We start from the raw sequence: 17,367 nt of genomic DNA on the forward strand, positions 1-17,367 counted from the left end.
TAATATGACGGGTAATGAGTCTTTTTTAAAATCGCGGTTAGTTTGCCATTTAATTTCATGGGTAATGAGATTTATTTTAAATCGTGGTGCTGTGAAGTACAGACAGTATTTATAGACTTCTAGAGTGTTTTGGGGGTCTACTTCATGAAATAGTGAATTAGTTATATGAATTAAGTGCTTCATTGCGCATTGGTGAACTTTTTGTGCTTGCACGATGAAGAATTTATTACACTCACTACATACAAAATTGTCCAACTACAGGAAAAATTTAAATCACATAAGAACATAGCACAACAACAAAAATCCTAAATTTTCGTGTGATTTGTATACTTTTACCTCTCACACGAAATACAGTTTAGAACGGCATAAAAATTCACAACATAAGACTACGAAGTGTGAACAACATCAAGTAAAATGTCCGTTATGTGTAGAAGAATGTCCTACAAAATCTGATATGGTGTCACATTTGATCAATTTTCATGAGATTTGTATCGTGAACGAAAGTTTAGGAAATCCTCTTCATTTGCAAATTTTAAAGTGGAAAAAGAAAATGAGCAAGTGTGTGAATTTGTTGTATGTTGCGCCAAGTATGAATGTAAAGATTGTTCATCTGACATGAAATACAGATGTCACAGGGATGGGACCTTTAAGTCAAGGGGTAAGCAGGAGCGTCACCAGGAAGTACTTGGAAGCAACAAGATAAGTGGTCATTGTCCAGCGAAAATGGATGTTACTTTTCAGTCTGGATAAATGTATGTTTCATTTTGTGCAGCACACATAGGCCACCAAGGAGAGTTAGGTCGCATGAGATTATCGCTGTCGGAAAGGAATGACTTAGCGAGGAAGATTGCGATGAAAATTCCTTTCGATACAATCTTTGATGAGGTTAGAAATTCTATTGGTGAAACTGACATTGAGCGTATTCATCTTCTGACCAGAAAGGATCTATTTAACATTGAGCAAGAGTACAATTTAAAATCGGAAGTTGTGCGGCATGTGAATCATTGTACGAGTGTCAAATCATGGATTCATGAAATGGACGAACGTGGAGGAATAGTACGCTTTTACAAGGGTCAAAACATGTCTTCTATGATGTACCCTCAATTAAAACCAGAGGACTTCGTTTTAATTATAATAAATGAGGCGCAGCAAGAAATGTTACGACGATACGGCGACAAGTTCATTTGCATTGACAGCACACATGGTTTAATATGTGCAAACATATACACCTAGTAACTAAATATATTGGTGGTGCTAATGAACACAATTTAGAATCAGGCACAAATTTAGTCATTCAGGAAGCACCTTCAAACAAAGGACATTATTCTGAAGGAACTGCGTAATCCCCTGAAAAGAAGGCTAAGTGAGGACATAGAAGAGCACAAAGCCAAGCTCCGAGAAAAATTTCAAACCATTCTTGCAACAGTAGATGATGATGATGATGATGCTTGTTGTTTAAAGGGGGTACGAAATGAAATAACAAAAAGTTGAAATTCATCCACTGACCAAAATAAAATAAAAAATGTCAATAAGAATGAATGGATGGACATGAGCCCAACAAAAAAAAAAAACAGTGGATCAGACTAAAAAAAAAAGAAGATTGTAAATAATAAAATTACTGACCAAGGGACCACTCATAAAGCATAATGATGCTTGATGTCTAAAGGGGTGCAAAATCCATGTCTAAGGCCCCACAGAATGGTACATGTCGCGAGTAAAGTAGAAGCATGGTATTTGTCATGTTGGGGTACTAATCAAAAGTAGCAAAACTCACGGTGTTCCACACAAGATGGTACTACTCACAAGTATTGTACTTCGTACAGGTAACGCAGACCTATGGTGTTTCTCACACAATGGCACCACTCAGCGCCAACGCAAACTGATGAGTTTCCTCACTTAAGTGTACTAGTCACGGGTGCTGGTCCCACGGGCCCCGTGGTTTTCCTCACATAGTGGATAGTAATCACAGGCAACGTAGACCCATGGTGTCGCTCATATAGTGGTACAACTCACAGGCAACGCCCAGACCCGTGGTGTTGCTCACATGGGTACGACGCGCAGGTACTGGAAACCTCCCGGCCAGGCTGCTACTAATCACAAACCCATTTCGTACCGAATATAGTGGTACAACTCGCAAGTAGAGGCAACCCATGGTGTACCCCACGCGATGGTACGAATCAAAAGTGGTTTCACGGTTCTAATTCAATCACCCCTTGGTCGCCCCTTTTAGTCGCCTCTCACGACAGGCAGGGGATACCGTGGGTATATTCTGCATGAGCGTCCCCCACCCGCAGGGGGTTCGCAACAGTAGAATCACAACAACATGTAGATATAACTGAGAAACACCTCCAACCAATAATCCCAACTATACAAGCCCACAGCACTAAAGCAATGATCAGCACAGCACCTTCAACTTCAAAGAGGATAAAGTTTGAAATACAGCAACAATTATTTTCCACAAAAAAAGCCCCATAAGGAAACTTCTTCCTCCTTGTCAAGGCCTACCGAGCGAACAACAGGCAATTAGTAAGATTTTATTAGAATAAAATTTATTGTATCCACCTACTCAATTGCGAATTGATTATAGGCTATAAGCCACGCTTTTTTCCCAACTGTCGGCATCGCCAGTGTTCGTGGATTCTACCTCTCCGCACACACTGCCTGCTACGTGATATTGCGGCGTTCCAATAGGTGGCTAGAATAAATTTTATTCTAATAGAATCTTACTTATTGTTATCTTCAATACGGAACAAACATGAGATTAGTTACTTGTTACTTGCAACAGGCAATTGCTGCAAATTTGTTACTACTCTAAGAAAAATGTGCTATAGGTCCTACTTCAGTACAATAAACTGTTTTATAGAAGCAATCCTAAAGGCAACAGTTACGGTAACTACTACTGTATGGGTGAATTGTGTAAATATTTTCTGAACTTTGCAAATATTTTGTGATCGGTATAAATATTTTGTGAGTTGTGGTGGCAAAACTACAGTGTTCGTGAAAAGAACTTCGAAACTTATGAGTTAACGATGATAAACAGCAAGCACTGTTCAGCTGAAGGGGCCCAGAATTGTATTTACGTAAGTTCCATACTATTCTATTTGGTCTACAGTATATTATGTGCATATATAATATGATTTCCTATTTAAGTTAATAACAACAGTGCTTTTCAAATTTCCAAGTGACCCCATGAAATAGATTGTCAAGTGAAATAGAATGTACTATCTCACTGGTGTCTAGGGAATGACAAGACCAACATAGGAATAACTGAAATATAAATGACATTATCAAAAGAGAATATGTGACTATTAAAATGATTACCTAATTTTAAAAAGTAACAACAGTTTGTGTCCGCCTCTGTGGTGTAGTGGTTAGTGTGATTAGCTGCCACCCCCAGAGGCCCGGGTTCGATTCCCGGCTCTGCCACGAAATTTGAAAAGTGGTACGAGGGCTGGAACGGGGTCCACTCAGCCTCGGGAGGTCAACTGAGTAGAGGGGGGTTCGATTCCCTCCTCAGCCATCCTCGAAGTGGTTTTCCGTGGTTTCCCACTTCTCCTTCAGGCAAATGCCGGGATGGTACCTAACTTAAGGCCACGGCCGCTTCCTTCCCTCTTCCTTGTCTATCCCTTCCAAACTTCCCATCCCCCCCACAAGGCCCCTGTTCAGCATAACAGGTGAGGCCGCCTGGGCGAGGTACTGGTCTTCCTCCCAGTTGTATCCCCAGACCCAGAAGCTCCAGGACACTGCCCTTGAGGTGGTAGAGGTGGGATCCCTCTCTTAGGCCGAGGGGAAACCGACCCTGGAGGGTAAACAGATTACGAATGAACAACAGTTTGCACTCGTGCTACTGGCCATTGAATAAGTGCTGCTGACTTCACATGTGTCTTGGGAGCGCAGTGTGGAGCCGCTTGGAATGTCTACCATGACAACTGACGTATGCAGTGTATAGTTCGTGCAACCGAAGAGAGCGGAGACGTTCTGAGTGGTTCCACACGCTGTGCTCCCGAAACACAAGTGAACTGATATGCTTTAGAAGAACAATAATACATTGCAAGAGCAACAGTTTTATCGCTGTCAGTGAATCGCCTTCCTGTGCTCTTATGAACAAAGTTTTTTCACTTGACCCTTTAAAAAATCCTTTGAGTATGAGCTGGAATGACCAAAGTACTTTATTAAGTCAGACTTTGTTTCCACTTTACTTTTCTCTAACCTACACACCTCACCCTTCAATTTGGTGATAAGTGCATTCTTTCTGCAGATAGTTTTTGGAGCCTTACACAACCTTTTCCTAATTATATCAAATTTAACTTCGTTATTAACACTTTTAGGACACCTTGCATTAGGAAGTCTATCTGTTGGCTGCACCTGAGCAGTACTGGTGGAGATGTTCCATTATGTTCCACTTCTTCTTCTCTCTCCCTCCCTCTTGCGTGGACTCCCTCTTTTTCTTGATCCCAAAACACCCTTCACGCTGCTGCTGGGAAGATTTTGTGTTGGCACAGAATTGGGCTTCAGCCTAAAAAAAACGTTTATTGAAACATAGTTAATATTCATATTAATTACACGCATTGCTTTTTGAATAAGCCCCATGCTATAGTACTATGAAATACAAAACTGGTAGGCTATAATAATACAGCATATAAATTACAAGAATATGATGAACTGTTGTGAAATACCATTCAATTTCATAGTAGTTGTGTAACAGCCCAACAAGTATTATTATATTATTAACTTTTGTAGTTCATGGTGTGGGTTACTGGTGTCACCTAGTTCAAGAACCACGGGCAATGGCTGAGTGGCCTATAATGTGGTCCTGAGACTCGAGATACCCTAACATTTTCAGAGGCATGGCCTGCTTTGTGCTCAGGTGGCTAGGACCCGTCAGGGGAGAGGTCCTCACTAGGACTATAAGTAAGGTAGCATCCTGCTTCACAGAATCGACTGAGCAAGCCTCGGACCTATGGAAGTAATGGAGTCCAGGATACAGGTGTACGATACAGAAAGAGAATGGGTGGCATACAGTGACGTGGCAGTAAAAGCAGGAAGGGAATGCCTACGAACAACCCTCTGTAAAGGTAGTAAAAAGCCAAATCTTGTCGGAATGACAAAGTGAGAGCAGTTTTCAGCATTCAGTCACCATGGGCCAAGTCCTCAGTGTATCTGCGCTCCATGCGGTAGAGCTTGTGATAGGTATCACACTCTTATCTGTCCTCAGAGAAAAGAATCGCAGACATGTTTCTGCTGCAACTAATATTTACTCGCCATTGTGAGTAGTGAAATGTTGTTTGGTGCATTTATTATATATAATAATGTATTGAAATATACTATGCTGTAATATGCAAAATATTCATGTTCAAATTATGCTCATGTTATTCTAGTGTAACTTAAGATTAAATTACATTTCATAAATCCTTTATGACCATTGACTGCAATAAAATACTAAGTAACTTATATAATTATTATTATTTAACTCACAGAGGCATGCAGACTGAATGCTGAAGGGCATAACTGTCTGTAGCTATGTATGTATGCATGTAATATTCATTTTCTCTATTTCAAGCAGTAAAGGGAAGTTAAGTTTTATACACAAGAACTATTTAACTTCATGAAGCATAAAGTTGAAAATTACAGGCCAGTCAGTTTGACATGCATTGCATGTAAGCTTTGGGAAAGCATTCTTTCTGGTTATATTAGACATGTTTGCAAAATTAATAAATGGTTCGATAGAAGGCAGTTTGGGTTTACGAAAGGTTATTCCACTGAAGCTCAACTTGTAGAATTCCAACAAGATATAGCAGATATCCTGGATTCTGGAGGTCAAATGGACTGTATCGCAATTGACCTATGTAAGGCATTTGATAGGGTAGATCATGGGGACTACTGGCAAAAATAAGTGCAATTGGACTAGAAAAAAGAGTGACTGAATGGGTGGCTAAATTTCTAGAAAATAGAACTCAGAGAATTAGAGTAGGCGAAGCTTTATCTGACCCTGTAATAATTAAGAGGGGAATACCTTAAGGCAGTATTACTGGACCTTTATATTTTTTTATATATAATATATGATATGTGTAAAGAAGTGGAATCGGAGATAAGGCTTTTTGCAGATGATGTTATTCTGTACAGAGTAATAAATAACTTGCAAGAAATTGAGCAACTGCAAAATGACCTTGATAATGTTGAGATGGACAGCAGGCAACGGTATGATAATAAACGGGGTTAAAAGTCATGTTGTGAATTTCATAATTAGGAAAAGTCCTCTCAGTTTTAGTTACTGTGTTGATGGGGTGAAAGTTCCTTTGGGGGATCATTGTAAGTACCTAGGTGTTAATATAAGGAAAGATCTTCATTGGGGTAATCACATAAATATGATTGTAAATAAAGGGTACAGATCTCTGCACATAGATATGAGGGTATTTAGGGGTTGAAGTAAGGATGTAAAGGAGAGAGCATATAAGTCTCTGGTAAGGCCCAAACTAGAGTATGGATCCAGTGTATGGGACCCTCACCAGGATTACTTGATTCAAGAACTGAAAAAAAAGCAGCAGCTCGATTTGTTCTGGGTGATTTCCAACAAAAGAGTAGTGTTACAAAAATGTTGCAAAGTTTGGGCTGGGAAAACTTGGGAGATTAAGTAGTATGTTACAAGTGATTAAAATCATGTTGGGTCCATACTGAATCTGTTATGTTCCGAACTGTCAGAGGAGAGATGGCGTGGAATGACATTAGTACACGAATAAGTTTGAGTGGTGTCTTTAAAAGTACGAAAGATCACAATATGAAGATAAAGCTGAAATTCAAGAGGACAAATTGGGGCAAATATTCATTCAGAGGAAGGGGAGTTAGGGATTGGAATAACTTAACAAGGGAGATGTTCAAAATATTCCCAATTTCTTTGCAATAATTTAAGAAATGGCCAGGAAAACAATGAATAGGGAATCTTCCACTTGGGCGACTGCCCAAAATGCAGATCAGTAGTGACTGATTGATTGATTCATAACTTACCCTTGACTAAAGAGCTGAGGATTCCTAAAATCTGTGGATTGGAAGTGATCTCAACATATCTTGTATGAGCTATTTAACTAAGTAGGTCCTTCGTTCTTGTAAATGTCATCCAAATCACTTCTCCTACATTTGATAACCCACTGATCACACCTACAACGAAAGAAAACAACAAATTAAAATCTAACCTATGAGTCCAACTTTTACACCATTGTCTACTTTCGATGAATGTAATTAATTCAAGATAAGAGTACTTGTTGATACCTAAATATTAAACCTAATGTGATGTGTACACTAATATTTTACAATATTGGAATTTACTTACACTGTTTCACAGGACTTTGCTGCTCCAGGGCATTGTAGATCTTGGATTATTGCAAGTTGTTATTGATCTCTAGTGGATGCCTCGTGGATTATTAAATTACTGTCTGTAGATTCAGCTGCAATGGAAGACTCTCTACTTGCTATGTTGCATGTCAAATGGATGTGTTTAAACGAGCTTGATTGCTGAATATCGACTGCTGGACAGCTGCAAGTGAATGTGTGGAGCCCAGTTCGTGAATTATACGGCAAACTCGGCGTAAAGACTTGTTAACTATCACAAAACAAGCAATACCGAGATTGTTTTGTTTTGTGAAAGGTAACTTTACAAATCTAAGCTTCTTCTTCTTCTGCTTCTTGCTACACACATGGCGCGAAATCGCTAGGTAGGCGGTACTAAACGCCGAGATTCCTCGAGTAGTCCCGAGCATAGCCGATTATTGGCTGCACTTCGACATTCCCTAGACACAAGTGGCAAATTCTGGGGCTGTATCTGAAAGTAACGGCCTACCTTCCCAATTCCTGCCCTTTCCCATCAGTCAGTCTGTTGCGGCCAGGGGGGTGACACTTCATAGGGAGCGTCCGAAGCAGTTCCGAGATGGGCCAATCGATCTCCGCCAACTAGTGAAAACTAAAATTCTCTTTTAGAGGGTTAATTTAGAAGGCAGAGGTTGGCATTACACATTCAGTTGCGTGGTACAGCAAATTCAGAACACAACACCGTTATCATTGCGCGCGAAGGGACCTTGGTCGTACGGTATGTAATAGTGCTTGTTAGACGAAAATTTGTTGAGATTCTTTCGCATTGAACGAGATTTTTGATCCAGTGTTTTGAGAGTATGGTGTGAAATTATAATTATACGCGTTCTTAGTGTGAAGGAATAGTATTATGATCATGAACGTACTTCACATTGAACTACCTAGCTGTTGCGAGTAAACGTCTGTGTGATTGTGCTTCTTACCTGCTGTTTGGAATAAATAAATTCAAAATATAAACTGTGTGCATGATGCTATGTTTTACTTCTTCCTTTCCTTCTCGTGTTTTCCATTCCCATACATAAAAGTCGTGGGAAGGGTTCAACGAACGAACGAAAGAATGAGGTTATGTTAGATCGTGATTTAGGCAAGTATGGGCGTTTTGGGGTTTTATATGAATTGCATTAACATTTTCAGTAATCAATGTTGCATTTACCACTTAATAGATGTAAATTTACATTAAAATGCGAACGGTGAAACAACGATACAAGCTAGCGTTATAACAGTATTGCCAACATACAAATACGGTAATTGCAATTTACTTTTCAAGTAAAAGACACGAGAGAAGCTTTATATACAACTTTCCTACCGAAATACAATCATTATCTTTATCACAATTAAAATTTTAACAAAGTAACAACTATCATCATCGTGTTTACTACGAGGTGCTAACGTGGGATTTATTTCCTTATGTTGGCAGAGAGAAAGTGGCCACTGTAGCTTCCATGACCTGTTTTCTCAGCCAACTTTATTATACAGGAGTGACGGATCTATTTCTCTTATATGATCCTTGGTTGCGGCCGACGTAACAACATATCGCAAGCACATAACAAAGTTCATTTCCATAGGCGCACAAATACAATTTTGCAAGAAGTCAGATGGAGGAACAGACTGCCCTAAACGAGTAGACACAACACATCACTGAGAAAGTAATTTAACACATTTATTACACATGAATAAATGCCGCAAATCTACATACACGGTGTTTCAAGAACATACGTATTTCGAATGCATGCATTTATTGAACTGTAAGACATACGAATATTGAACATCCGTAATCTGAAGTAGAGAGGTTCGTAAATGTGTATGTAAAGCAGGCGCGGCTCCATAATACGATCTGCAGAGCTGCAGAACCACCACAATGAAAGATATACAGTAATATTTAGCGATTCCATCCTTCATATTGAGTGTTTATATCGAGCCAAAGATCGATACCCATACAGCTGCTGGTGATCTGGCAACCCTGTTTAGTTCTGTGAACGAGAAAACATTAGGAGAGCACACTTAACTACAGCTTTCTTTCCGATAGGTGGCTAAGGGTCGCCCATAAGGTTCTGTATGAACTGCACGCCTTGCAGTACGTCTGACCTTTTCCCGTGACCATAGAGTTAGTAAATAATACACTAGATAGTGCCACCGTCCCTGAGAGAATCTCTGCAGCTAGCGAGCATGTTGAAATCTCAGCTGTTTGGGAAAAGCTCCCTCCATTGTACTCATCAGTGTAAATAGAGAACTTAAACTGTGTGGATATTGATATGGTTTAAAATTCTTACATGTCATCATTCTCAGATACTACAGTATAGATGTGATGCTTCTGTTCAGTAGAAAGAAAGCTTAAATGCAGGATAAATGCGTGATAAAAGATGACGGTTGTGATTAAGTAACACAAAATCAATTTACTGTCCATGTTCAGTCTTCAAACAATGTACCTTATGATTGGGGGTACGTATATTTTTATATCTTTGATGTAAATGATCAGGACTTCAAATTCTATCCAAGGACCGAAAACATTCTCTCGTACGAAATGAATGAGCGAGTTCTTAGACGTACAAGTAATCATGACTATATTTCTCCGTAATGGTAGTGATTTCTTCCGAGTTAGGTAGTCATGAAAGTGAAAGCAGAAACGCTAGTACCGTCAGATGATGTTCCCTCTCCATTAAAGAAAGCCGGCTGCCAAAGATGTATGCAGGTCTCGGAACCTTTGTAAATATGAATGCGTCGATAGGTCAACATTTTTCGATAAGGGGAAGAGGGGCTTTATTTTGTGCAGCTTTTTAATTGTTGTTTCTTGTACAAGTCAGTTATTTATATTGTCGATGTCCCTCGAAATTGAGATAAACGTCTATCGGTATTATTTCTGTATATTTTCGAGAACTGCACATTGATAGGACATGGAGTAAAGCGTTTCCGCGGGGTTGGAGGACGGATTCACACGAGCTCAGCTGACACTTTCCGCATGCAATATGAATTTAGATTTGTCTATTACACTTACTGCAATGGGCTGGGGTCACAGAGCAGAACCACGAACATTATTCAGCACGAGCCGCCACTGGTGTAAAGTTTCATATGTCCTCCAGCGCCGCGAACAATATCACATCGATACTCAAATTCCTCCCATACTCGGGCAAGCCTGTCCTTCGTCACTGATGTTACGGCAGTACGGATGTGGTTCTTGAACTCGTCCAGGCTCTTTGGGAATGGTGGTTCATAAACGTTGTCTTTAACGAAACCCCACAAGAAGAAGTCACAGGGTGTCAAATCCGGTGATCGTGGAGCCCAGCTGCGAAATGCTAAGTCGCCAGCTCCTTGGCGACCAATCCAACGGTTCGGCAGAGTTTCATTCAGATATTCACGCACTTGGCGACTCCATTTTTCAACAAGACGGGGCACCCCCTCACTGAAGTTGTCTTCGTGCTGCCTCGGAAACAACCAGTTTTGTAACATAGCGAGATACTGCTGACCGTTAACTGTGTTTCCATCAAAGAAGACTGGGCCGTAAACAAATGATCGGGATATCGCACAAAACACATTGACTTTGGGCGAATCTCGTACATATTCAATGACTGCATGTAGGTTCTATAGGTCCCAAATTCGAATATTGTGTTTGATCACCTGACCACTAACATGGAAAGTCACTTTATCCCTGAACACGATGTGTTGTGCGAAAGTGTTATCATTGTCAATAGCATCAAGAATCTCGTTGCAAAATGCCACACGTTTGCGTTTGTCATCAGAACGCAGAGCTTGTAATAGCTGTAACTTGTACGGCTTCATAACCAACCGACGTCTCAAAACACGCCAAATTGTTGTTGGAGGCAGTTGTAACTCCCGACTGGCACGACGAGTTGGTTTTGGAGGACTGTACGTTGGAAAGCAGTTTAAATTCGTACAACATTTTATTCAGGAACACGAGGGCGGCCAGGACCCTTCCCTTTACATACACATCCTGTATCTACAAACTGCCAATACCATCTGCGAATGTTCCACCTATTCGGAGGATCAATTTGGTACCTCAACCTGAAACGTCCTTGCACTGTAATCACGGAATTGCACTTCGCAAACTCGAGAACACAATGATTTCTGCTGCGGAGTAGCCATTTTAAACAGATGAGGGTTACCGAGCAAATCAGAAGACAACTGACATCTAGCGGCTATTAATATAAACTAGACTATATATTCGTTTCTCCAATAGCCGAACCGAGGCGCAGCGATCGATAGGTTTGACAAAATAATACTTTGTAAAACGTATATCTTTTTGAAACACCCTATAAATCAGAACGTCTGTCTGTGTATCTGTACCTTATACGAATCCATACCGTTCCACCAATCTGAACCAAATTTGGTATACTTACCTTTTAGGACACTGTGAGTAACCCCATCTACAAGAAATTTTAACATCCCTCTCCATTCCGTAGATTTAGGCCCTTTGGCACATTAACATAGGCTAATATAGGCGAAATATTCTATTAATCGTACAAGGACCAGACAAAGCTCATTTTAAGTCTCACGACGCGTAGAACAAAACTCAAAACTAGAAAACCATGTTTTAAGGGCCTAAAACCAGCTGTTTTGGAGAGGTGGTGGTGGTGATTATAGTTTTAAGAGGAAGTACAACTGGGCAACCATCCTCTATATAACAGTAATCAGAGAGAAAAAAATGGTAGGGGTCCGACACTTCGAAAAATGAAGATATCGGCCAGAGGAGACAAGGGCCACGAAGGGCATGAAAATGAAAGACTCCCATACGTAATACCGTCGGGGATTGAAAGGAACAAGTGTTGACCAAGGGAGGTCGGATAGGATAGATGAAAGTGAGGAGCCTGGCACAAATAAGTGGAAGCAATGCCAGGACTCAGCTGAGGGCCCCGTGGTCGCCAACCCACACTCCAAATTTCAGAGCCCCTGAGGCCTCTTTTAGTCGCCTCTTACGACAGGCAGGGGATACCGTGGGTGTTACTGTACCGCCCCCACACACAGGGGGAGCTGTTTTGGAGATATTGGCATCACACTACCCCACTCGAGGAATTGGATGAAGAAATGACCAGCAGTTATCATGGCAACGTAAGCTCAAGGATTCTGCAGTAGAATACAGGCCTGGTGTTCGAAGTAAATGTAGGCTAGGCCAAGGAGAGAATCTGCTACACATATACACCCACCCCATGGCACTACAACCCTTGAAGGGCCTGGGCCTACCAAGCGACCGCTGCTCAGCCCGAACGCCTGCAGATTACGAGGTGTCGTATGGTCAGCACGACGAATGCTCTCGGCGGTTCTTGGCTTTCTAGACCGGGGCCGCTATCTCACCGTCAGATAGCTCCTCAATTCTAATCACGTAGGCTGATTGGACCTCGAACCAGCCCTCAGGTCCAGGTAAAAATCCCTGACCTGGCCGGGAATTGAACCTGGGGCCTCCGGGTAAGAGGCAGGCACGCTACCCCTACACCACGGGGCCGCTACACATATGAATGTCTCGAAAAAAGCACTATGGGGTAAGCCACCCATACGGGTTGTGGTCGGGAAGGGGTGGCATATACTGTATAAAAATAATCGAAAATGGTGTCGAAACCATAGGTTTCAGGGTCCCTAAGATGAACAGTGACACTCCGCATGTCGTTTAAGTCAAAGTTCAGTTCCCATCGGCATGAGGGTGATAAGGGATGAAAAAAGTCTAAAATGGCACAGTTTATGGATTTATGTGTGTGCACCCCTCTGTGCGAGAGTGGAAAGGGGTTGAGTTATAAAAGTACTAGGAAACGACCAATGTTAAAGTAGAATCCATAGCTTTGGCATCGCTGATATGGCCTTAAACGACATCTGGAGTGTCAATATTCAAGTTCAACCGCATCGGCAAGGGGGTGAGAAGGAGTGAAAAAGAAAATATCCAAAATAACCGAGATTAATGTTGTGTACAGTTTTCGGTGTCGCTCGGCTGATTGGTGACAGTCCCAGTGAGAGCTGGAATTGTGTGCGTTATATCTATAATGCGACGCGTAAATACATTGCGTTATGGCTTATTTTCATTATTGTTTGAAAGGATCGACCACTTCCCAGACAATCTGGGCTGCCTCAAGGAAATGCTTTAAGGCGAAACAAAATAATTTCAAGCTAAAACGTAAAATTATACACAACATTTCAATTTTAAAATTTACAAAAGGATCCATAAACAATCAATCAACGTCACAATTAAGAAAACTTTTTAAAAGACTTGAAATAAGTAATACAAATCCTATAAGTAAAAGGTGTGAAATAGAAAATTACTTAAATTGTAGGTGTACGTGTGTACAATATCTTCCAGAATAGCTCTCAACCAAACTTCGTACAAATACGAATTACTATCTCGAATGACGTACAAGAATAATCGAAAACGACTAATATTAGCATCAAATACAGTAGACAATCAGTGGCGGCCGGTCAATACGTGCTACCGGGCTCCAGCACGTAGCTTGGAAGTGTAAGGAATTATCAGTACAATTATCCTGGTGCCTTTCCTTTGTTTTGAGTACGGTATGAATTTGTGTTTTGTGAAAATCAGGACGAGATCTGTCGAACACCTAGCTCTGTTCTCCCGAGGAACTCCTCTCGTGCTCATGTGAAATGAGCTCTGGCCTGTAGCTTGGAGGAAGTAATACGCAGGTGCAGCCAAGCTTGCAATACTCTCCGTAGCCGGTAGAGTATACCATCAACCGGGATCAACTTTCACTGATCCCGTCTATAGTTAGTTGTCCTCCCGCAAGGGGGTAGAAGTGCTCGATGCTTCCTGCCAAGGTCTGTCTAGACAGACCTTGCTTCCTGCTTCCCTGATGTTGGACGTGATAAGCGATTCTGCCACTAGAGAGCAGCATCGTCTGGGCTGAAATGTACAGCGTAACTGGGGAAAATCTATCGCAAACATAACGTTGTTATTAAGGTAACCAACCAATATCCATCTTCCTTTTGTGTCAAAAATAAGGAATTCGTACGTGAGTCAAAGAATCTTGGACTGACCCTAAATGTTATCCCGCATTAGAATGTAAATTATAATAGAGGAGGTCTCAATGATTCAGTTGGCAGCACTTTCAGTTGCTTTGTGCGGTGTTTGATCTCGCGATTATATTGTTGGTGCGTGTTTTTCTATCACTGTGTTAGTGTTACAGCTCATACGGAGATTTATCCAATTATTTATCCACTGCAGTGTATATCAAGTGAAATTAAACTAGTGTTCTTAGTGAGGATCTATATTTCAAAGATCCTATTTGCACTGCAGATTGAAAACAGCGTATTTAGCGTTTTTTGTAGCACGTAGGACGATTTTTTCACGAGCCGCCGCTGCATTTATGCATTACTTTTTTAGCTTTAGGATTCCTGCCTGAACTCTTACGGTTGGAATTGTCTTCTTTCTCATTTAAGAACATTGTATCATCACATTAAGACACTTGTCAATAAAAATATCGGCACATTCCTTACACATATGATGCAATGAATTAACATTGAATAGCTGGACAATTTTCCTTTTAACATGAAGCCTACTAACAGAAAGAAAATCTATAAAATCCCGGCTTTAATCTGAGAAGAGGGATAAAAGAAAAGTATGAAAATGTTGTCGATAGTGATGCTTTGAGGAATATTTACATACAATTAGAGTAATAATATAACATACCGTTGGCTGTATAGTCAGGATTTTTAAAGTCGCTGGCCTGGAAATGATATAAGAATTATAAGATCTGTTCAGATAAGCATAACGTCGCTTTTTTCTTGTATACCTCATCCAAATCACTTCTGTGACATTTCAAAACCCACAGATCACACCTACAACAACACATCGGCATACCTGCCAACTTTTAGAAATAAAAAAATCTTCCTATTTTTAATTCTTTGATTTCATCAAGTGTATTGCACCACGGTCTCGGTAAAAAGAGGACAAGATAAAAGGCATACTTATCTACAGTTACAATGTGAATTAACCATTACATTTAAAATCTTAAACTAAGAAAACAAAAACGATTGCAAGAAAACGTAACTAATAATAGTTCTCATTTATGACACATCTGTCTAAATGTTACATACGAATAGTATAGGTCAAGAACTGACTACAACTTACAAATGGTGAAGAATATACACATGTAGGTGATTGAGGCTGCTGTGTTTACTTGTTTAGCATTGAACTGGCAGCTAACTTTGCCCTCTTCAACAATGCACTGTCATACTGCTGCTCATAACACTTTCCACTTATACTTGATTTGACCACGAATAGTTTACTGAGATTTTCGTCATTCAGAAATGATCGGAATTGTGTATTCGTCTTTTTTACCTGGCTGAACAATCTTCCACACTCGGCATTGCTGTGTGGAATTGTCAGTATTGAGAGCATTACTTTTGCGATTCTATCATATTTGAAACGCCCATCTGCACCTCGTATATCCCCTATAGCAGACCAAGAACAATCTACTCTTTCTCCTTGCACAACAGACAATTGTAAATCCTCCACTTGGAGAGCACAAAACTGGCACTGTAATGCATCCATTGCTTCTTGTTCATCTTCACCATCTTTCACTGGCAATATAACAGGAAACTTTGAAACGAAATACTTTATGGCATGGAAGGAAGAAGTCTGCAAAGAATTTATCTGAGCTACTTGAACATTAACAAAAACATCACTATTCAAATTAAATTTATGAATAATATTATCAAAAACTGCAATAAAATAGTTCCTGACGTGCAAATAAGTTTTCCTTCTCCTCAGGTGCCACATTTTCTACAAGACGATGATTTAGCAATTGGCTGTTCAACATCTCATCAGCTTTCCGATTCTCTCTCGTGTGATAGACCACTTCTAAAACCGTACGATATTTTTTTATAACCACTGGCTTAACAAACCTACACAGAATGTCCTTCAACATATCCGTCAGCATTGATCTTGTGACATGAATGTGAGCTGCTTGCGACTGAAGAACTTTATTAGTTTTCTCAAATGTAGGGATAATAAATGCCAGAAATAAGCAAAATGCTTCATTTAAGTTTGAAGACAGAAAAAGAAATAGTCTCTCCTCTCGTGAAATACTGGCAGTGCAACTAGACTCCTTTATTTTCTTCACGGATGGAGATGAACTACTCTCCGCCTTCCTTTTTCCAGAAATAACAGAAGGTTGGTCTTGTACTCTACTGACACAAGGACCACGTTCCATTTCTGTATCTTCATGTGCCTTTAGCTTGGGAATTTGGAAATACTTCAGAGATGTGTCCGTGCTATTGGAACGTTTTACCCCATCCTTAAAGAAACTAAGTGGCTCCCACTCTGAAAGCATCTCATCAATTTTTACAGGAAGGGAATCTGCACCCTTCATGGCAGCCAAATTAATCAAATGACATAGGCATCCCATAATAAAGTTTTCGCACTGCTCTCTTAGTTTAGCAGCAACACCGTTTTTTCTTCCCATCATAACAGGAACATTATTTGCGCTAAAAGCTATACAGTTAGCCATCGGAACGTCATATCTTTTCAGAACATCCAGGAGCAAATCAGCAGTATTAATACCAGTAGAATTGCCTTCCAAATTTTCCATGGATGGCAAACGATTTTCGATCTTTTTCAATTCTTTGTTGAAAAAACGAGACGACGATAGGATAGAGCAAGACCAACTACAATATATCAGGCCTTAATGTTACTATTGATTGGGAGGAAAATGGCGACTTCGTGGGCGAGCGTTTGAGACATGTGTTTGGTTCATATCTGTGTTTACATTCTCTTAAAGAGTGTTTATTTTGATCGAGTTATTGAAGTATAAAATATATGTTTGGTAAAATAGTAATCTACAACGGTTTATCAGTATGATGTTTTGTTAGAAGTTTATATGATGGTATTTTTAATGTATAATAGTTTTATATTGGCGTGCTGTAACATAACACAAAATGGGTCGTTCCTGATGCGTTCGTGGTTGTAAATTTAATTATACCGTTGCTGAAGCTTTTAAATTCCCTGCAGATAGATCTCTACAGGAGAAATAGATAAGGAATATAACGGGGAAAATTTGG

At 40.3% G+C, this 17,367-nt stretch overlaps 1 long non-coding RNA gene across 1 annotated transcript; it reads right to left on the bottom strand.

The window, feature by feature from the left end:
* Positions 1 to 365: 365 nt before the first annotated feature.
* Positions 366 to 7,593, bottom strand: LOC136885959 (uncharacterized). The gene is made up of 3 exons (XR_010861653.2): positions 7,325 to 7,593; positions 7,003 to 7,152; positions 366 to 4,516 (listed from the first exon to the last, which is right to left on the bottom strand). It is a non-coding gene; the product is annotated as an uncharacterized lncRNA (long non-coding RNA).
* Between the last annotated feature and the right edge of the window lie 9,774 nt (positions 7,594 to 17,367).

The sequence above is a fragment of the Anabrus simplex genome, chromosome X (genome assembly GCF_040414725.1).
Source record: "Anabrus simplex isolate iqAnaSimp1 chromosome X, ASM4041472v1, whole genome shotgun sequence".
In the NCBI taxonomy this organism is placed as follows: domain Eukaryota; kingdom Metazoa; phylum Arthropoda; class Insecta; order Orthoptera; family Tettigoniidae; genus Anabrus; species Anabrus simplex.